The sequence below is a fragment of the Ovis canadensis genome, chromosome X, assembly GCF_042477335.2.
Source record: "Ovis canadensis isolate MfBH-ARS-UI-01 breed Bighorn chromosome X, ARS-UI_OviCan_v2, whole genome shotgun sequence".
Taxonomy (NCBI): domain Eukaryota; kingdom Metazoa; phylum Chordata; class Mammalia; order Artiodactyla; family Bovidae; genus Ovis; species Ovis canadensis.
This window is the reverse complement of record NC_091727.1, coordinates 119362464-119385537: the sequence shown is the minus strand read 5'-3', so window position 1 is coordinate 119385537 and position 23074 is coordinate 119362464. Positions and strand designations below refer to the sequence as shown.

Genomic DNA, 23074 nt, shown 5'->3' with positions numbered 1-23074 from the left:
TTCACTTGCTGCCATAAGGGTTGTGTCATCTGCATATCTGAGGTTATTGATATTTGTCCCGGCAATCTTGATTCCAGCATGTGCTTCATCCAGCCCAGCATTTCTCATGATGTACTCTGCATATAAGTTAGAAAGCACGGTGACAATATACAGCCTTGACATACTCCTTTTCCTATTTGGAACCAGAAATCCCACACCTGGCCATATATCCAGAAAGTGAAAGTGAAGTCGCTCAGTCGTGTCCGACTCTTTGCAACCCCATGGACTGTAGCCTACCAGGCTCCTCCCTCCATGGGATTCTCCAAGCAAGAGTACTGGAGTAGGTTGCCGTTTCCTTCCTCCTCCATGAGATTCTCCAGGCAAGAGTACTGGAGTGGGTTGCCATTTCCTTCTCCAGGGGATCTTCCCAACCCAGGGATCGAACCCGGGTCTCCTGCATTCCAGGCAGATGCTTTAACCTCTGAGCCACCAGGGAAGCCCAAACTCTAATTCAAAAAGATACATGCACCTATATGTTCAGAGCATACTGTTAACAATAACCAAGACACGTAAGCAACCTAAAAGTGCACTGACAAATAAATGGATAAAGCTGGGGTATATACATGCAATGGAATAGTACAGAGCCATTAAAAAGGATAAAGCAATGCCATTTTCAGCAATATGGATGGACCTAGATATGATCATACTATGGGAAGTCAGAAAGAGAAAGGCAAATACCATATGATATCATTTATATGTGGAATCTAAACAATGACACAAATGAACTTATTTACAAAACAGAAAACAGACACAAAGAACAGATCTGTGGTTGTCAAAAGGTAGGGATAGAGTAGGAGTTTGGAGTTAGCAGATGCAAACTATTATGTATAGAATGGATAAACAACAAGGTCCTACTGTATAGCACAGAAAACTATATTCAATGTCCTGTAATAAACCATAATGGAAAAGAATATAAAAAAGAATGTGTGTGTGTGTGTGTGTGTATAAACTGAATTACTGTGCTGTACAACAAAACTTTACACAATACTATGAATCAGCTTTACTTCAATTTTTAAAAGTTTTACATGCTTCAGATCATAAATATGATGCTATGTACTGTAAAACATTGAGGGGGAAAAAACAGGAAAAAAAAATACACACATTAAAAAAGAATATCCATGGCCCAGTTACAATTAGCTGACATTTTATAATTATATCCTCCTGGACAGACAGGTAAAGATTAAATGTTTACTATACATAAAGTTCTATAACCTGAATCTCTTTTCATATAAGTGAATACAATCATATAAAATTTATTTATTAGAAGTAATTATTTAAATTGGTTTTCAAGTTTGCTAAATATGAACAACAGTGAAATGAGCATCCTTATACATAGATATCTGCCCTTTTTCCTAATAAATTTCTAGAAGTAGAATTGCTGAATGAAGGGCTAGCCATTTTTCAACTGAGGTTGAGTTTCACAAATTTCCTCCTGAAAAGGTATTACCAATTTATGTTGCTCTCAGCAGTGGAGTAGAATACCCATTTCCTTCAAAATCTCTCCAACAGTATCATCAATTTTTCTATCATCATGAATCTCAAAGAGTTTAAGATGGTATAAAAAGTTATTTACATTGCATTTATCTAATTACAATTGAAGCTGATTTGTTATTGTCATTTAAAATTTGTATTTCCACTTTTGAGGTGTTCAATTTTTGGAGATGGTCTCTAAATGCTTTGGTTCAATGTGTATGCTACAGAGTTGGAGGCCACTGTGCCATTGGTGGACCTACTTGTGGCTGGTTACTTATGTGGAATATCTGGCCAGGAGTCTTTGCCTCTAGTATTTGTCATTCTGCCATTTAGTTACCTCTCTGATTTTCTGTAGATATTACCATAATTCTGCTTTTTCCACACTTATGTAAGTTGCTAAACCTGACTCTCTAAAGTTTGAAAGCCATACTCTTGTGATTTTTGAAACTACATGCAATATAATATAATGGGAGGTAGTACAAAGTTGTCATTAATAATATGCACACTGAAATTAGATCTGGAATAGAAACCCAGTTGTGCAACTTACTTGTCCAAAAAAGCTGATTTCGCTAAATACCCATATTTATAAAATTGAATGAGTGGTAATAACCTCCTGAGAGTGTTATTTTGGTAATTGAATGGGATGGTAGATGTTACACACTGTACAGTGACTGCCAAAAAATACTTGCTACTGAGGACTTATTTAGTATTACTATTATGAAATAGATGGACAGAAGAAAATAACTAGGTTCTTTGGAATTGTAACTTTTTCTTGCACATACATTAGCAATGAGTAACTAGGCAGAAATCCATCTGAATTCCAGCATCTATAGAAGTGTCAAATGAACCTAGAAAGCACCACACAAAATGAAGCTAAACACAAACCAAATATTGTAATGTTACCTAATTCTACCTTTTATTCCCCAAGTGTCAAATGGCTTCACCATGCTATCAACCAAATCCAAAGTTTAAAACACTGATCATTAATCATATCAAGCTGAATCATATCAAGCAATTAATCAACGGTCGGTGCTGGGAGCTGTCAGAGTAAAGTACTAACTCTACTAAGAAACAGCCTGGCACACAGAACCATCAAGCTCACAGCCTTCTGTCTCCTCCAAAGAGCTGTTGTAGCCTAGGGCCCTAGACGTGAGCCATCCATTCCAAACTTTCCACCAGGTTGCTGGAATTTAGGAGAAACTCTTTACCCAAGATGTGGACAAAGAAGCAGGAAGACAGATGCCTTGAATAAACACAGCTTCAGAGTTTCCATCTCTCAATTCAAGGACCTATTATTTTCGGATCTCATTTTCAGTTTTATCTTCTTCATAGCCCTCTTGGCATTTGCAGAATAAACAGAATAAAAACAGGCAGGCAATTTGCCAGTCTTCATTCTCCAAGATGGACAGAGTGCCAAGAGGCGCATTCAGGGAAACGGAGGGGGAACCCTCCCCTCAAGTCAGCTTCTGGCATGCCTTTAGCACTACCAATGCTGCAATTACCTCAACATTACAGCATTCATCCTGGGATGCCTAGTATTGCTCAGCTGCAAGCAGTCCCTCCAGGATGAGAGCAAATGTTGGATGAGGATCGTGTTTTTTGGCAAATATTTATGTTGCAGAGGCAACATAGAAGCTTCCATAGCAACCCAGCTGGTTATGAGAAATAATGAAACAGTCTAGCCTTATGGAAAGCTCCAGGTTGTCACTCTGCATAGAAGCCAAAAGTCATACACATGGTGTGGTTCAATCTGGGATTAAAAACCACGTCTCTTGACTTTTTATACTATACCACCCACTATTTCATGAGATGGTAACCCCTAAGTGTTTTATGGACTTCCCACATAGCACTGCTGGTAAAGAACCTGCTTGCCAATGTAGAAGACAGAAGAGATGTAGGTTCGATCCCTGGGTCGGGAGATCCCCTGGAGGAAGGCATGACAACTCACTTCAGTATTCTTGCCGGGAGAATCCCATGGACATAGGAGCCTGGCAGGCTACGGTACCTAGGGTCACAGTTTGACATGACTGAAGTGACTGAGCATGCCCACAGGCACGAAGTGTTTTATACCAAAGATGTGTACTCTGAGAAGGGCACGAATATTGCTCTTGTTAGCTACTTCCTTCTAAGCATGCAAAGAGCAGGAAAATATCTATTTACTGCTTCTCCTGGTCCAGGATGGTATCCTCCCATAGCAAGAAGGGTGGGGTTAAAATTTTCTCAGCTTTCTAAATATGCCCTTCTAAATCTCAGCTCTTTTAGGCTGTGAGTGGGAGGCACTGGGTGAGAACTAAATTCCTTGTGGGTTATAAACCTTTGGATTCATACATCCAGTTATTTAAGTTTTAAACACTAAGTGAACTAAAGACATGAGCTAGGGTGAGGGAAGTTTCAAGGTCAAGAAGAACACTGACATGGCAGGTACAAGTCTTGACCAGTCTTCAGTTCAGTTTAGTTGCTCAGTCGTGTCTGACTCTTTGCAACCCCATGTATCGCAGCATGCCAGGCCTCCCTGTCCACCACCAACTCCCGGAGTTCACCCAAGCTCATGTCCATCGAGTCAGTGATGCCATCCAGCCATCTCATCCTCTGTCGTCCCATTCTCACCCTGCCCCCAATCTCTCCCAGCATCAGGGTCTTTTCCAATGAGTCAACTCTTCGCATGAGGTGGCCAAAGTATTGGAATTTCAGCTTCAGCATCAGTCCTTCCAATGAACACCCAGGACTGATCTTTAGGATGGACTGTTTGGATCTCCTTGCAGTCCAAGGGACTCTCAAGAGGCTTCTCCAACACCACAGTTCAAAAGCATCAATTCTTCAGCACTCAGCTTTCTTCACAGTCCAACTTTCACATCCATACATGACCACAGGAAAAACCATAGCCTTGACTAAACAGACCTTAGTCGGCAAAGTAACATCTCTGCCTTTCAATATGCTATCTAGGTTGGTCATAACTTTCCTTCCAAAGAGTAAATGTTTTTTAATTTCATGGCTGCAGTCACCATCTGCCATGACTTTGGAGCCCAAAAAAAATAAAGTCTGACACTGTTTCCACTGTTTCCCCATCTATTTCCCATGAAGTGATGGGACCAGATGCCATGATCTTCGTTTTCTGAATCTTGAGCTTGAAGCCAACTTTTTCACTCTCCTCTTTCACTTTCATCAATTTATCTCACTGTATTTCATACTGTTAATGGGGTTTTCAAGGCAAGAATATGGAAGTGGTTTGCCATTCCTTTCTCCAGTGGACCATGTTTTGTTAGAATTCTTCACCATGACCCGTCTTCTTGGGTGGCTCTACAAGGTGAAGAGGAACTAATGAACCTCTTAATGAAGGTGAAAGAGGAGAGTGAAAACTCTGGCTTAAAACTCAGCATTCAAAGATGAAGATCATGGCATCTGGTCCCACCACTTCATGGGAAATAGATGAGGAAACAACTGAAACAGTGACAGACTATATTTTCTTGGGCTCCAAAATCACTGCAGATGGTGACTGCAGCCATGAAATTAAAAGACGCTTGCACCTTGGAAGAAAAGCTATGACCAAGTTAGACAGCATATTAAAAAGCAGAGACGTTACTTTGCCAACAAAGGTCTGTCTAGTCAAAGCAATGGTTTTCCCAAGTAGTCGTGTATGGATGTGAGAGTTGGACTATAAAGAAAGCCGAGCACAGACAAATTGATGTTTTTGAACTGTGATGTTGGAGAAGACTCTTGAGAGTCCCTTGGGCTGCAAGGAGATCCAACCAGTCCATCCTAAAGAATATCAGTCCTGAATATTTATTGGAAGGACAGACGCTGAAAATGAACCTCTAATACTTTGGCCACCTGATGCAAAGAGCTGACTCATTGGAAAAGTCCCTGAAGCTGGGAAAGACTGAAGGCAGGAGAAGGGATGACAGAGGATGAGATGGTTGGATGGCATCACCAACTTGATGCACATGAGTTTGAGAAAATTCCGGAAGATGGTGAAGGACAGGGAAACCTGGCAAGCTGCAGTCCATGAGGTTGCAAAGAGTCGGACACGACTGAGTGATTGAACAACAACAGTCTGACTGTATTAATTATCCATTGCAGTGTAACAAATATTCCCAAATTGGCCAACTTAAAACACAAGGCATTTATTGTCTCACATCATTAGCAAAGATTAGAAATCTAAGAGTGGCTTAGCAAACTGGGTGACTTCAGAAAATAAAAATGTATTCTGGAAGCCAGAAGACTGAAATCAAGATTTAAGCAGGGTCCCACTCCCTTCAAGGACTCTAGAAGAGAATGCTTCCTTGCCTCTCCGGCTCTGGTGGCTGCAGGAGTTGGTGGTTTGTGGCCACATCACTCTAATTTCTGCCCTACCCCCACATGGCCCTCTCTGTGTGTGTGTATAATCTCTCTATGCCTTTCTTTTATAAGGACAGTTGTGACAGCATTTAGAGCTAACTGGATAATCCGGAGTACTCTCCTGTCGAGAGCTTTAATTACATCTGCAATAAAACTTTACCATAGAAGGTAACATTCACAGGTTCCAAGGGTTATGATGGGGACATATCTTTGGGAGCCATCATGAGCCTATCACATGACCTCCTAAGACTGCCAACAGGATTAACTCAGTTAAATTAGATAAAGTGTTTGGATTATGCCTAGAATATAGAACATATTTTTTAAAGGAAAAAAGTGGTACAGAATCAATAGGAGATGGAAAGAACTGTGAGTAATACCCTGCCCCAGATATTTCCAGGGTATCTTTGAACCTCCTCAAATCATATATAAACCATGTACATGTGTCTTGGTGTGTTTTGTTGGGAGGAGAGTTTCTAATGCTTCCATTCATTCTCAAATTGAGTTGTAACCATCAAGGAAAAAACAGCAAACACCCCTTCCAATTCTCATCCTGTCACTCTCGAACTAAGCCAGAATCAGCACAGGTTTTTTCTCTCTAGTTGTTTCACAAGGCACATGTTTCAACTGAACTTGAATCACGGAATTATGAGATTTAATGAGACCATAGATGCCATCTAAACAAGATCTCTGCTGGCTCCTGCCTTTCACAACTGGAGTCATTATTTCCCCTCCTCACTCACACACAGAGCCGATGTCTAGTTTTTAGGAAGGGTCTTTACCTTAGGAAGGAAAACATTAAGGTATATCAGACCAACTTTCAGACCAACTTTTATGGTACATCAAACCATCTTGGCTTTATATTAATCCATCATGTTGTATTTTTATGTTTACCAGTTTTATTGAAGTATGATTTATATACCATTTATATAACCCATCAGTCATCACCTTTTATCTCAGTTCTGTTAACTAGATTTCTGCCTTTTTACTTGCTTCATGATTATTTTTACTTTTTTTTTTACTTGCTCCATGGACTCTGCTTTGTTCTCTGCACCTGAGTCCCAGTCTTATAATGTTGTTGGGACCAAAGTCTCTCGAGGTTTCCCTAATCTCCCTCCAATGGGCTGGAGTCCTATTCCTTTTTCTTTTCCAGTGTTATCAAGGAAAGCACCACTTTTTAGACCCCTACTATAGTTTAGTCACTACTTAGTGGTGCTTTATATATGTTCCCTTACTTAATTCTCACAGCATTTTCAATACATAATATGTCCTCATTTTTCACATGAGGAAACAGGCTCAAAGAAGTGAAATAATTGGACAAATGAACTTACCTACAAAACAGAAACAGACTCACAGACATACAGAGCAGACTTGTGGTTACCAAGGGTGGGGTAGGGATTGGGAGGAGGGAAGGATTGGGAGTGTAAGGTTAACACAGGCTAGATCAACAAGTTCCTACTGTATAGCACAGGAATTTTGCAATCTTGTGATAAACCATAATGGAAAATAATATGAAAAAGAATATATGTATGTATGCATGTATAGCTGAATCAGTTTGCTGTACAACAGAAATTAACACATTGTAACCCACTCCAGTATTCTTCCTGGGAAAATCCCACGGACAGAGGAACCTGGCAGGCTGTAGCCCATGGAGTCACAAAGAGTTGGACATGACTGAAGTGACTGAGCACTCACACACACAAACAAATCAACTAGATTTCAATGAAGTATTAAAAAAAAAGAAAAAAAAAGTGAAATAATTCACCCAAGACCAGCTAGCTACTACATGACAGAGTTGTTAGGGGAAGCACACTGATTGAAACCGCCCACCCTGGCCAGGCACCATAGTAACTATTTGCATAAGTTATTTCACAACAGGAGGTCCCAGTAAGGAACTAATAAGCTTCCACCCACTGGGAAAGTTTGGGAAAGGTCAAAAGGAGACACCACATATCCGACCACCTCCCAGAATCCTTCTCTCTGGCATCCATTTGGCTGAACTAGGTGTGTACCACCAGGAAGGACTCTGAGTCAGAATGATTGGTGAAAGACAACCTGGAAACTAATTCCATCACCATAAACCTGGAGACTGTGAGCCATGTGGCAGAGCAGTTCTCCTGGGTTCCTGTACACTCCTGCTCTCCACCCGGGCGCCCTTTCCCAATAAAATCTCTTGCTTTGTCAGCACATGTGTCTCCTCAGACAATTCATTTCCGAGTGTTAGATAAGAGCCCAGTTTCGGGCCCTGGAAGGGGTTCCCTTTCCTACAACAGAGTCACAAATGTAACAGAGAGATGACAGTTGCAAAGTCTATGTTTTTCTCACTGCTCTTCATTCTCCAGATCAAATATCTACTTAGATCTTAATATTATTTGATCTTTTATTCCATTTTCCACCTGGAGAATGTTTCTACCTTTAATTCCTGTTTCCACATTTTATTCCATTTTCTGGATACCAGCTACTCTGTTTTCTATCTAGAAAGCTCATATTCTTTTTTGCTTTTCACCATCATCTCTTTCCTTCCCCTCCACTCATGCCAGTTCCTTGAGTCAGTCAAAACATTGTTAGTTCTTCTTCCTCTCTGTCCCTCAGATCCATTCCTGGCTTTTCATTGTCACTGTCACACTCTTGTTTAGACTCCACCATCGCTCAATTACTGTCCTTTCTCACTGATCTATCTTCAGTCTTGCTTCCCTTCACTCCCATTCATTCTCCAACCAGCATCATAGATTCATCACACCATCCCCCTATTTAAAACCTTCAGTGGTTTCCCACCGCATGCAGAATCCAGTCCAAACTCTAACACATGAAAAGTTCCTCTATGATCTGGTCCCTGCCTGCCTCACCAGACCCATCTTCTGCCACCAGGTACTTCATCATTGCCCTAGCTAAGTTTTAACCACTCCCAACTACTGGTTAACCTTAGGCCACAATCTGTCATAACTTTAGGACTTTGTGCAAGTTGTCTCTCATTGTGATGCTCTGCTTTTCTTATTCACATTCTGAAATTCTTATCATCTTCAAAAATCCAGTTCAAAAGCTAATATGCAATGTGAAACCTTCAACTTCCCCAATTGTCTCTGGGTAATATTTTTGAGGTTAATTTGTAAATGAGCTCTATTTAATTGCCTTAAAGAAAGGTAAGCGCTTACAAAACAAATAATTCTAAAGTAAACAATAAATCCCAGGTTCATGTGAATTGGAAAATATTCAGTATTAAATACCTGATATTAATGTTTGTTTGTTGACCTATCTAATATAGACATGTCAGAGTAATTAACATTAAGTAGAATATTTTCATTGTACCTAGGTTTAATATAAGTTAAATATTATATCTGTTACAAGTTTGTCAACAAGGAAATTACCTTGAGTGAAGAAACTTCTAAAAAATGTAAATGACATATGAGCTTTTATATAAACTCTATTAAGAATAATTATTCTTTAGAAATATCTGTCTAAAATAGTCTCTCCAGATTGGCATAATTTGAATTTCTAAGGGTTAGGCTAAGTGTGCTAAGTGTTGGAAGTCTATTGAACAGCTAGATCATTTCCAAATAACATAAGATTTTGAAACATTTACTACTAAATGCTAATTTCCTTTTACAGACAAACTAAAGAGATTTGGGACTATAAATGAATAATGTTTGGTGCCATCCTAAAATATTGTAAGAAAGCAAGGGTTTTAGAAATTATCACTGGTATTTATACTCACCAATCTATAAAATGCTAATATAAAAGTTAGTTCTTTGTTCTTAAAGTAGGAAGTGTGTTTTCAGTTTAAAAAAAAAAGGTATGAAAAAATACTAAAAAGAGTTATGCATGATCAGCATTTTCTAAAACTGGATTACAATTAGTTAGATAAATCGATTTTGTTAGGAATGACACAGCCATAAGAAAACTGGTTAGAGCCAACTAGGTCCAAGATGGTGTAGCTGACTTTCACTAGACCTTGAGCCTTGGCATTTATGCCCATTGTGACATATCAACAAGATAAATGATATACCCATCAACATTGACTAAATCTGACCAAATGTTCTAAATGCTTTTAATTGATCTTTTAGGTAAAACTTCCTAAATTGAATTCCTTTGAAGTTCCTTTGACCTCTAGCTAACTTTGGGGTGCTTCAGAGGGCCCCTGAAACATTCCAAAGAGAGATATTAAACTGTGTTTATTTGGTTGGTTAAATTACATGAAAAAGATTATCAAATGAGTAAGAAATCCACTCATGTTATCATGTATGATAAAATTACTAATACAGATATCCTAGAAATTATATGGAGTTTTTAACATTTTGATATGTCCTGCTATTCTAATGAAAAACCTGATGACTTCACAAAAGTTAACAAAGGACTGAATGAACCAGAGAATATGCTTATAACTTTTATGGTTTCTATCTGAAAAATTACAGGTTTAAATTTTGTGTTTTCCTGGAGTAGGGAAAACCTTCCTCTCAAACTAATTATGAAAATAATTTGGTAAAATTATATGTTATAAACAAAACAATTATATTTTCTATCAGACTCCCCCAGAAATTTGAAACTCTTAGGTTTCCAGTAAGTTTGTCAAATGAGCTAGGAAGATTATCTCACTAACAGGTACAAAAATCTCAAGGAATTTTTGAGACCTTAAAAAGGGAAGAATTCACCTAGATTTGTTAGGCATTAATCTGACAAGCCTTTGGTGTGAGTTTCCCAGCCCTGTTTTATTTTAAAAGTTCAGTCTGAGATTCTATAAATGTTTCAGTAAAATAAAAAGTCTATGATCAATTATGGTTATATAAATCATCAGACCAAAATTAGTGAGAACAGACCTATTTTGCAAACAAGCTAGCCTTAATTTGGTTATATTTGATAAACATGAGGGTAATTTTAGGGAGAAAAAGATGTTTCAACAAATGTTAAATCCCAGTTTGTTAATGGAGGTCTATACCAATGGAGGTAGTAAGGCTCATTTCTTGGATAGTTCTTTGTCATTATGTGATATTAATATAAAATTTAATTGAATTCTTAAACATCCTAAGTTTGTTTCTGAAGCTTATTTCAGTAATCTATCTTTAGATGAAGATCAGATGCCTCATGACCTGCAACCAGGACTGGAAAAAGACATAATTTAAGGGACTGTCTCCAACCTGGATGGAAGGACTTTTCTATCAGGAGAAACTACACTACACCAGGATAAGAAGACGACAACATCAGAGGTAGATAGCTTGATCAAGATGCTGAACCTGATTCATATGAACATTTATAATGTTTTCTTGACTTCTTAGACCTTTGCATATAAATCAAATGCTTTTCTATCATAGGCCTGATCCTATGCTAGATTTAGAAATCAATCCAATTGTTGGGCTTGTGGCCAATTAGCTGTTTGTAGTTCTGTGTTACCTTGGTAAATTTCTCTACTACAAGACTCTAACTGGTTGGCCCTGAGCAAATTTACTTAAAAAAAATTAGTCATATTCAGATCACTGTGATATTATTAGATGGGATCCCTTCACCAGGCCAATTAATAATGCCTGCTCTGACTCTGGCCATAAATTTGAGCTTTTTTCTATTACTCAAGCTCAATCAGAGTAACAAGGAAAGTTTCAACAAAGGAGGGAAAAATCTCCCACAATTATGGGATGGATTTATAGAGATAACACCAGGCTATGGTCATTTAGGTTTAAAGTGTCCTTTGTGTTGGAAACAATTAAATCATACTAAGGATATTGTCACCCTGCTTATTTAACTAATACGCAGAGTACATCATGAGAAACACTGGGCTGGAAGAAGCACAAGCTGGAATCAAGATTATCAGGAGAAATATCAATAACCTCAGATATGCAGATGACACCACCCTTATGGCAGAAAATGAAGAGGAACTAAAAAGCCTCTTGATGAAAGTGAAAGAGGAGAGTGAAAAAGTTGGCCTAAAGCTCAACATTGAGAAAACTAAGATCGTGGCATCTGGTCCCATCACTTCATGGCAAATAGATGGAGAAACAGTGGAAACAGTGTCAGACTTTATTCTGGGGGGCTCCAAAATCACTCCAGATGGTAACTGCAGCCATGAAATTAAAAGACACTTACTCCTTGGAAGAAAAGTTATGACCAACCTAGATAGCATATTCAAAAGCAGAGACATTACTTTGCCAACACAGGTCTGTCTAGTCAAGGCTATGGTTTTTCCTGTGGTCATATATGGATGTGAAAATTGGACTGTGAAGAAAGCTGAGCACCTAAGGATTGATGCTTTTGAACTCTGGTGTTGGATAAGATTCTTGAGAGTCCCTTGGACTGCAAGGAGATCCAACCAGTCCATCCTAAAGGAGATCAGTCCTGGGTGTTCTTTGGAAGGACTGATGCTAAAGCTGAAACTCCAATACTTTGGCCACCTCATGCAAAGAGTTGACTCATTGGAAAAGACCCTGATCCTGGGAGGGATTGGGGGCAGGAGGAGAAGGGGACGACAGAGGATGAGATGGCCTGATGGCATCACTGACTCGATGGACATGAGTTTGGGTGAACTCTGGGAGTTGGTGATGGACAGGGAGGCCTGGCGTGCTGCAATTCATGGGGTCACAAAGAGTCGGACACGATGACTGAGCGATTGAACTGAACTGAACTGAAGGATAATCAGTCTAGTAACACCAGAAAACTGGGCTATGTGCCTTATAGACGGTGGTGCCAATATATAATTTCCCTGGAAGATAAAGATTCTACAGAGTAGACTAAATCAGATGACTTGAGATATACTGGGCTACATCTAATGGAAGCTCTTAAGTCTTCCTTGTGACTTTACTAATACTACTGGCTATGTTATTTGTATTTTACCTGTTTTATAAAACTGCGGTTTCTTACACTGCCAAATGTGTGTCTGAGGCCTCTAATAGAATAATATATATTCCATATGAGATCGATGATGGAAACAGTGTAACTCTAAATATGCAAAGAAGCAACAAGAGGGAATATTTTCCTGGACCAAGAGGCTAGTAAGACAGGTGGTCCAGAGAATTTTGGATACTGTTTTATGGCCTAGTCCAGTAACAGCACATTGAGTGGCCTGTCAACAAAATCTTTGCCAAACCTGAGAATGGAAATTCTCAGCACCATGGGATAAAATGGTCATGAAATGCCCCCTCAAAATCATGGTCAAGTTTATGAGCAAAAAGGGGCTCTGCCAACTGAAGACTGACACTTGCCATCTACATCTACAAAAATTAAGTCATGGCCACTGCTACTGCTGACTTTCAACAGCCCGGAAAGGAGTTCAGGGTGAAAATCAGGAATGAGGCACTCTGTGCTCTGGGAAAAACTGGCAGAACAGGCCTTCAAATAGTAAGATCTTTTCAGAAGATTTTATGAGTTCCAATTCTTGCATCTTCTCATACCTAGAGAAACACTGACGTCATTAATGGTGAAATCTGCTTTGGCTATTAAGGAAAATTTTACAATTAAAAGTCAAAATAAAGTAGCTGTGATTCAGATATCCTGGGAAATAACTGGTGATACTATGGGTGTAATTTCAGATTAGATGTTGTGTTGCTAAACACTTGAGTTTCTGAGTCGTGAAAGGTTTAGATGCCATCATTCTCAAAACAATGTTTTCTGGAAGCTAGTAACTGTAACCTTACTTTTTATAAAACTAGGCAACTGGCTACAACTCTCCCCAAAGTGCCAGGTCCAGACTGGGTTTCAGACCTATTCTAAAAAAAAAAATGAGATTTATTTTGTCTATTAAAATTCCAGTTATCCCTCCTCCAACTACTTCTAATTGGGTCTGTTACAATAAAATGGCAGAGCAAGTGAAAGTGAAGTTGCTCAGTCGTGTCCGATTCTTTGCAACCCCACGGACTGACTGTAGCCTACCAGGCTCCTCCATCCATGGGATTTTCCAGACAAAAATACTGGAGTGGGTTGCCATTTCCTTCTCCAGGGGATCTTCCCAACCCAGGGATCGAACCCGGATCTCCCACATTGTAGGCAGATGCTTTACCGTCTGAGCCACCAGGGAAGTCCAAACAGAGCAAGGGATTGACATTTTAATCATACAAGGCTCAGATCTAGGACTTGGAACTCAGGAATACTTCCAATTCAGTGTCTATTCTCCAAGCTGAGGCAGTCCTATGCCCCATTTTGACAGGAAGTTATCACAGTCATAGTTGCCCTGTTCCCTAAATTAAAACTGAGCAGGACTCTGTGGGGCTCTGGAGTACAGATCTATTTTGTGTTCTCCATTTCTTATCTGTAGGATATAGGCTTCATTCAGCCTCCTGGACCTTCCCTGAGTTCCAAAGGCTGGATTCAAACAATTGCTAATCAGGGAAGGGAGGGGATACAGAAACAGAGGAGAAACAATCAAATGGTGGTACACCCTCCAGACAGGGTCCTGGTTCCTACTCAAAAAATTATGCATAACAATGTCTTTGAGTTCTACTGAACTGGAGCCCCCACCCAGGTGGAGGATGGTAACTTCAGACTAAACACAAGATTCCTGGAGCACAGCTCTGTTGCTTCACCACCAACCAATCCAAAAAAAAAAAAAAAAACTCACAAACCTTGCAGCCCTCACCCCAAAAGTTGTCTCCTGTTTCTGGGGACCAATGATAACCATCCTGTTAGGTCTCCTGTTTGGCCCCTGTCTATTTCAGCTCTGAGAGGAGCCAACAGTTTCAAACTAAATTGCTGTTATTACAAGGGTGAATGCTGGTTTCAGGCAAAAAAATACCTTGACTTACATCAGGTAGAGAGAGACTTCTGCTCTGCTAGGCAGGCCTACATCAATGCACAGCAGGAAGAAGTTACAGAAGAAAGAGACCTCCGCCCCAATTCCCAAGAAGTATCTTGAGTATGACGTCTCTCAGGGGGGAGTTGTTAGGGGAAGCACACTGATTGAAACCGCCCACCCTGGCCAGGCACCATAGTAACCATTCGCATGAGTTGTTTTATTGTAGGAAAGGGGACCCCTTCCAGGGCCCAAAACTGGGCTTTTGTCTAACACTCAAAAATGAATTGTCCAAGGAGACACGTGCTGACAGAGCAAGAGGTTTTATTGGGAAAAGGCGTCAGGGCAGGGCAGAGAGCAGGAGGGTAAGGGAACCCAGGAGAACTGCTCTGTCACATGGCTTGCAGTCTCTGGTTTTATAGTGATGGGATTAGTTTCCCGGTTGTCCTTAGCCAATCATTCTGACTCAGAGTCAGACTCATGCAAATGGTTACTGTGGTGCCTGGCCAGGGTGGGCAGTTTCAATCAGTGTGCTTCCCCTAACAGTTTTACGACAGGAGGTCCTGGTAAGGAACAGGGAACTAACAAGCCTCCACCAACCAGAAGAGTTCGGGAAAGGTCAAAAGGAGACACCACCTGTCCGACCACCTCCCAGAATCCTTCTCTCTGGCATCCATCTTGGCTGAACAAGGCATGTACCACCAGGAAGGACTCTGAGTCAGAATGAATGGCTAAGGACAACCCAGAAACTAATCCCATCACCATAAAACCCGAGACTGCAAGCCATGTGACAGAGCAGTTCTCCTGGGTTCCCTTACCCTACTGCTCTCCACCTGGGTGCCTTTTCCCAATAAAATCCCTTGCTTTGTCAGCACATGTGTCTCCTCAGACAATTTATTTCCCAGTGTTAGACAAGAGCCCAGTTTCGGGCCCTGGAAGGGGTCCCTCTTCCTGCAATGCTGTCTCTCTGCCTATAGCTTCCCTCATCCTTACTACTATCAACCTCCATCTTATTAATCCAAATCCCAAATCTACATGCTCAGACAGGTACTTCTGACTATGAAAACTCTGTGACTGTTGTAACCTTCACTTTATCCTCTCCACCATTCCTGTCCTCTCATGCTTACTGTGCCTATACAACTGACCAGTGACCATTCATTTTAATCTCATTTTTCTCCCAGTATCCTAAAGGTTAAGTCTTTTCCTAAATGTGGTTGCTGTGTGTATGGTTGGCATTCCTTGTTCTGACCAATCAAATGTCCAGTTTAAATGCTGAATATTGGTTTCACAAGCTTATTTGTGTGTGTGTTCAGTCGCTCAGTCATGTCCGATCTTTGTGACCCCATGGACTGTAGTCCACTGGGCTCCTCTGCCCATGGAATTTTCCAGGCAAGCATACTGGAGTGGGTTGCCATTCCTTTCTCTAGGAAATCTTCTTGACCCAGGGCGGGAACCCAAATCTCTTGCATCTCCTGCATTAGTGGAATCTCTGAAGCCCTTCACAAGCTTACTATTCATGAATGAATGTGTTTCCATGGCAGTGGTGAGTCAAAGCTTTGACTAGGTTTCCTATCAACATATCCTGCTGGCCTTTAGGAATGCAACAGAATCACTCAAAGAGGTAATTAAAAACAAAGGTTCCTACTTATAAACTCAGAAATTCTGATTCACAGTAAGTCTGAGGTAGGGTTTAAAAATTTACATTTGAAATAAGTAGCCAAGGTGATGGTGATGAAGGTGGCCCATAGACCTGCCTTTGAGAAGCACTGCTCTGGGGAGAATGAATTAACTTTCATGAGACTAACTTTCATTTTAGCCCTTATATTAATTTAGTGATGGAGATATTGCAGCCTTTGTGTGCATCCTGAATTTTTTTTGTTCAACACACTTCCCTTCCTGAGCGCTGATTTAAATTTACTCATTATACAAGGAACTCATATTATTTCATTGTGAAGCCTGTCTGTCTCTAGACTTTAAATACCATTATAAGATCTCTGTTGTTAAATATCACAAAGACACTTTTTCTTGGAATACAAGGTTTAATGAAGGGTAAAATATCACTTTTAGAAATACATGATGCTTCTGAGGCTATTGAGTGAATAAACCCAGGATGAAATTCTAGTACAGATAGGTCTAAAAGATATTTTCTAAAACAGGCAAACCACTGAGCCTACCTTCTATTAGCGTTGCCTCTAAGGAGAAGAGTGGTATAATAGGATTACAGTATAACTAGGGCAATACTGTGTGTTTATAAAATTCCATTTAGCAGATTTTAGCATAAGCAGTGTCTCCTGATTTAATCAGTCTGAACATTTGCCATTTTCAACACGTTATATCTTGACTGATTGCCCATTCTGCCTCTTCCTCCATTGTTATGGAGCCATCTAACAAAGGGAAATAGCATTAGCCTGCAAAACAAATTACTCCTTGAAAAGGTCAAAGGAACACAATTTTCATTCTATTTCAAAAGAAGAGATGGAAATTTTAAATTGCAGAGCCCTCAATCCCACCTCTACAAAGAACAAATGCTGCTCTAAAAGTTGGTCTTTGATGCTCATCAAAGCCCATTAAAACACATCAGACTGTACTTATTCAGTCAAATCCTTTCAGTATATAAATTACTCTCAGGGGCATTCTGAGGTGCAGTAACTCTTTAGGCCCTGGGAGGTGAGTAAGTGCATCACAGTCACAATTTACTAATCGACCCTGTGGCCTAAATGCATTAATGCACTCCCCAGGGGACAGGCTGGCTCAATAGTCTAGTCATCTATTCCTAAAGGCCTAAAAAATAAAATGGATGTCATTATGGTGACACAATCCTTTCAATACAAATCTTAAGCCTGCCATATTACACTGAAAATATTCCAATTCTCAAAATGAAACTTATTAGGGCTAAGATACACATGCTTTTTACCAGCTCATGCTCTCACCTCCATTAGTATAAAAGGAAGTCTCCAACGATGAAACCATAATCAATTCAAACCTTCTCAACAGTTAATAGTTCATCCTAATGAAATATATTAGGGAAGTAATTAGGATGATTTAAAAATTAAAATATTGAGTTGGCTAATAAGTTCATTCAGATTTTTCCATATGCTGAAATGGGAAAAACTGAATGAAGTTTATGGCCAATCAAATAATAATGGAATAGAAGGATAAATTTTAGGGTGGTCTGAATCTTACAAGACCTTAGAAATCTGCTACAGTGTGAAGCCTTTCTGCAGTAACCCAGAGGAAGTTACTGGGGACATAGGGATTGGAGACAAAAAGAGATACGCAGGTAAAAATCTGCCCCAGATCTTTATAAAAAAGCATGGTCATCTTAATTCACATATACCACTGAACTGACTTTAACTTATTGCAAAATATCTACAGCAAAGCAAAAGCTGGGAAGCAAAGGAACACTCAAGTACAGTACTTATGACTAACCTACTGTAACTCCTACTTCTTAAAATGTTGGCTTTTTTTCCCACCTACAGGCTGTCTCAAGCCCTTTTCAAACTTTCTGGTCACATGATAACATTTTTTTTTTCTCAGCTACTATTTTGAGTACAGGCATTAATTTTACATTTATTTATTTAGACTCCTACATTGTTCTTAAAAGAAGTTAAAGCAGGACAGGTATTAATTACCTATTTTAAATCTTTCTAAGTTACCTTGAGCATAAAGGACTTAAAGAAACTAGTGTTCTCTTAATCCTCTGAGCTTTTTCCTTCCTCTCTAGGGCTCCATACTGACTTGCCTTTAAATTCTTTCTTCAGCAGCCCTGAACCATAGAGTATATAAAGCTGTTCTTCTATAATACTTTTTTCTTCCTTTCCCCTCAGCTTTCACTGTGTTTTTTAATCACTCATTTAAATCTACTCCTTTTGGACATCGTCCAGTATTTAAAAGTATTATTCACAAAGAATTTCAAACAATCTCCCTAAAAATACTTGAAGACTATTCATGTTGATGATTTTCACATAACCTTATCTTTTCACTTTTATGTACAGGTACATTTGTGTACATTTCCTCTATGGTGAGGAAATAAACTGGCAAACATAAAATGAAATTTATTATAGTCAATCACAAGTAAGATCAAATATACCTTATAAGCTACAACATGTTCGACACCTTTGTATCCTTTACACATGGTGTTAACAGTTAAAAGAATCCAGGAGATTATTAACAGCATACATTTGAACATTATTTTACAATTCACAAACCCTTTCACACCTGGGGGCCAAATTGAAGCAATGAAGGATTAAAGCTCAGAAAAGAAAATTGATTTGTCAAAGATCACAAAGCTGGTAAGTATCAGAATATGTCATTTTCACCTGGCATTTAATAATCTGTGAATAAACAGATTAGGTGAGTATAGACTAGAGTCCATGAGAACATCATAACCAAGGGCCCAGCATGGTGCCATTGTAAGTTTTTAATGACTACTAACTAAATCAGCCCCAACTCATTTTGAGGATACTCAGTATAACAAAAAGCAGTTCGTGAAGCTTAAATTCCTTGCCAGAAGTATAGCCCCAACTCTTGAGTACAGTAGACTGAGAGAGTTCTTTTGGCATAAAGTTGCCATGGTTCATGTTGGGAAGGAAAACATTTTCTTCTACCCTTCTAAATGCTTCTTGTCAGTCTAAGAATTAAATTGGCATGAGACATAATAACAGGAGAAAATCACAAAAAGTTTAACAACATGTATGCTTACTTGGGAGAGACCCAGGAGAAATGAGAAACTCCCCAAAATGGCTAAACCATTTTTGGCTAAAGACCAACGAAGATGTTAAAGGTTGGAGTTTGGGACTTGAAAGGTGAAGAAAACAACTGACATGGAGATGGAAAAGCAAATGTTTGCTAAACAAATGTTTGACGGGCCAGGCAGAGACAATGGGACACAGAGAGGAATTTGAACACACTAAATTTGCCAGGCTCCTCCCTCTCCATGGCACCTAGTTCATATTATAGTTATCAATGGTCATGCCTTTTCCTGGAACAGGTCCTCCATCTGCATTCTTTTAGGCAGTTTGGGGCAAGGTCAAAGGTTCATCCTGAGTCTTTTGTGGCTTGATTGTTTCCAGCTCAAAATAATCCAAATACCAAGAAGATATTTTGGGGTGGTCAGTTTTGCTCCCGAGCACTCATAGGCCCTGTCTAGCATGACAATTGGGCTTCTCTGGTGGCTCAGAGTTGGACACAATTAAGCGACTTAGCTTGCATGCACAGTTGGTTCCAATCATTAACTGGTTCTAAGGTCACAGGCAACCATATATGGCTTGGACACAGGGAAGGCCAAACAATTGTGGCTTATTTGAAACTCTACCCAATAGGGAAAACCCAAATTGGACAATGAATATCTAACTAGATTATGTATAATTTCTGGCAGATACAAACTTAGGGACACACAGAGCTCAGGTTATAGACCAAAGAGTTGTATCAAGCCTCAAACCACACTAACATATGTGCTTAGCCGCTCAGTGGAGTCTGACTCTTCGTGACCGAATGGACTGTAGCCCACCAGGCTCCTCAGTCCATGGGATTTCCCAGGCAAGAATACTAGAGTAGGTTGCCATGCCCTCCTCCATGGAATCTTCCCAACCCAGGGATCGAACCTATGTTTCTTACATTATTACAGTGGATTCTTTACCTGCTGAGACATCACAGAAGCCACAAAGTGACTATCAGTTCAGTTCAGCCACTCAGTCGTGTCCGACTCTTTGCAACCCCATGAATCGCAGCACGCCAGGCCTCCCTGTCCATCACCATCTCCCGGAGTTCACTCAGACTCACGTCCATTGAGTCCGTGATGCCATCTAGTCATCTCATCCTCTATCGTCCCCTTCTCCTCCTGCCCCCAATCCCTCCCAGCATCAAAGTCTTTTCCAATGAGTCAACTCTTCATATGAGGTGGCCAAAGTACTGGAGCTTCAGCTTTAGGATCATTCCTTCCAAAGAAATCCCAGGGCTGATCTCCTTCAGAATGGACTGCTTGGATCTCCTTGCAGTCCAAGGGACCCTCAAGAGTCTTCTCCAACACCACAGTTTAAAAGCATCCATTCTTCGGCGCTCAGCCTTCTTCACAGTCCAACTCTCACATCCATACATGACCACAGGAAAAACCATAGCCTTGACTAGACAGACCTTAGTCAGCAAAGTCTTCAACAAAGAGCATCTGGCCACAGACCAGACAGTAAATAATAATGAAAAGTAAATGAGAATAATAATGAAAGTAAAATGAGTATATCTCTTGTGTTCACTCTTAAAGAGTCAAAATAAAATACTCATGTTCTTATTTCTCCTTATATTACACTGAAAAAGTGATTTGAATCAAATGACTCATATCACTCTGAAAACTGTGTATGTTGGCATGGATAGGTATATGCACTGTCAGGGAGAAAACCCTCATCCTGGTGTGGTTTTTTTTGTTTGTTTTTTTTTTTTTTTTTGGTGTTCAGTAATGGGGAGGGCTGTGAATGAAACTGACAAATGATAGATTAGCAAGCAGATAAAAAGATTTAATTACTGATGTAGGCTAGTTAAACTCCCAAAGAAATGTGACTCAACAGGCAGTAAAAATGGGGTCAGATATAACATATTAAAGGGGTATGAGGAAGGGGAGATAGGGAGAACTTCTGGGAAAACTAAAGACTTTCAGGAAAAATAAATGGACCCTTAGGAGAATAGATGGGAATATGATAGTTTTACAATGATGTCTGTTCAGGTGATTTCTTATCCAGGTGCTGATGTGTTTTGACTGCTCTTTAGTGACTAGGAGTCAATGATTTTGGTGGTGCAACTCACAGGGAGGGTGATTTCTGACAACTGAATTTTTTGTGGAGGCTTATCTTTCAGGAAGATAAAGGGAGTCTAGAAAAAGCCTCCTCCTGCAGCTGCTGATTTTCAAATGTCTTCAGCTCAAAATGATGCTTTTTCCACCAGGGCACATTCTAGACCCCTTCGGTGCAGAAGGATTGGCCTAATGGCACTGCAGACTCCCTTGTTAATTAAGGTGATTTTTGAAATGTTTTCTTTTCCAATAAACCTTTCTGGCAATCATTTCTTCAATAGGATTCATTAATAGTAATTAGTAGCTGGTCAAATATATTTGATGAGAAAATAACATCTTTACTGTCTTGGACACATGAATGTCTACTTACCATGTCATTAAAAGTATCCTAATATTATACACTGCTCAGTCATGTCAGACTCCTTGCCATGCCATGGACCCTCGCCTGCCAGGTTTCCTTTCCAGGGAATAATACTGGAGGGAGTTGTCATTTCCTCCTTCATGGGATCTTCCTGACCCAGGGATTGAACTCCAAGGACTTCCCTTGTAGCTCATTTGGTAAAGAATCTGCCTACAATGCAGGAGACCCAGGTTCAATTCCTGGCTTGGGAAGATCCCCTGAAGAAGGAAATGGCAACCCACTCCAGTACTCTTGCCTGGAGAACCCCATGGACTGTAGCCTGCCAGCCTCCTCTGTCCATGGGATCGCAAGAGTCGGACACGACTTAGCGACTAAACCACCACCTCCTACCTAGGAAGCCCCATATTACACAGAGTTCCTCCAAATACCCAGAAGTCTAGCATTACAAGCTTCAATGGGATATAACTGGGTGACAGATTGTAATGCGAATGTGCTTTTTGAAAGGAGGGTAAAAGATCAAGGAGGATAAAAGCCTATTTGTTTGACCAATGGCCTGTGTAGGATTTAAATGGAAACATCAAATGCACATGAACTGCAGTGATCAGGGAAAGATGTTTATGGAGGAAATATGAGAATTCCTAATGGTTCTTTCTACCATGGGCATATTTCTGAATTCACAATGAAAGTAAAATAGCAATCCAGAGTTCAGTTTTCAAATAACTGCTTGATAAAAAACTATTCAGAGTGTGCCTGTGGTAACAGGAAAAAAATAATTACTAAGGTTCTTTGTGGTAGCAGAATAACAACCATTCCCAAGAGATCCATGTCCAAATAACTAGACCTTGTGTGTGTTACCTGATACAGCAAAAGGGACATGGAAGATGTGATTAATTTAAGGATCTGGAGATGGGGAGATTATCCTGAATTTTCAGAGTGAGTCCAACGTCAGCATAGGACTACCTTTGAGAGAGTCAGAGAAAGAGATGTGACCACAGCAGAGGTCTGTGATATGATTGCTAGAAGAGTGCTATGAGCCAAGGAATGCTGGAAGCCTCTAGAAGCTGGAAAAAGCAAGGCATAAATTCTCCCCTATTCTGCCAGTAGGAAAGCAGCCCTACCCACACCTTGATTTTAGCCCAGTGAGACACATGGCTCTCCTACACATGGCTCTTCTACAAAAGTAAAATAATAAATTTGCATTGTCTTAAGCTAATCAGCATGTGGCAATTTGTTACAGAGCAATAGGAAACTAATATAGTATTATTTATCATTTTATTTATACTTTAATTTCCTTAAATCACAGTAACTGAGTTTAGTCCCTGGAAATACATAAAAGAATGGGATATTCTGATGTTTTTACAATGAAAAATACCAGTTTTATTCATTA

General features: G+C 39.8%; 1 non-coding gene across 1 annotated transcript; it reads right to left on the bottom strand.

The window, feature by feature from the left end:
* Positions 1-403: 403 nt before the first annotated feature.
* TRNAS-GGA (transfer RNA serine (anticodon GGA)) lies at positions 404-475 on the bottom strand. The gene has a single exon. It is a non-coding gene; the product is annotated as a tRNA-Ser (tRNA).
* Between the last annotated feature and the right edge of the window lie 22599 nt (positions 476-23074).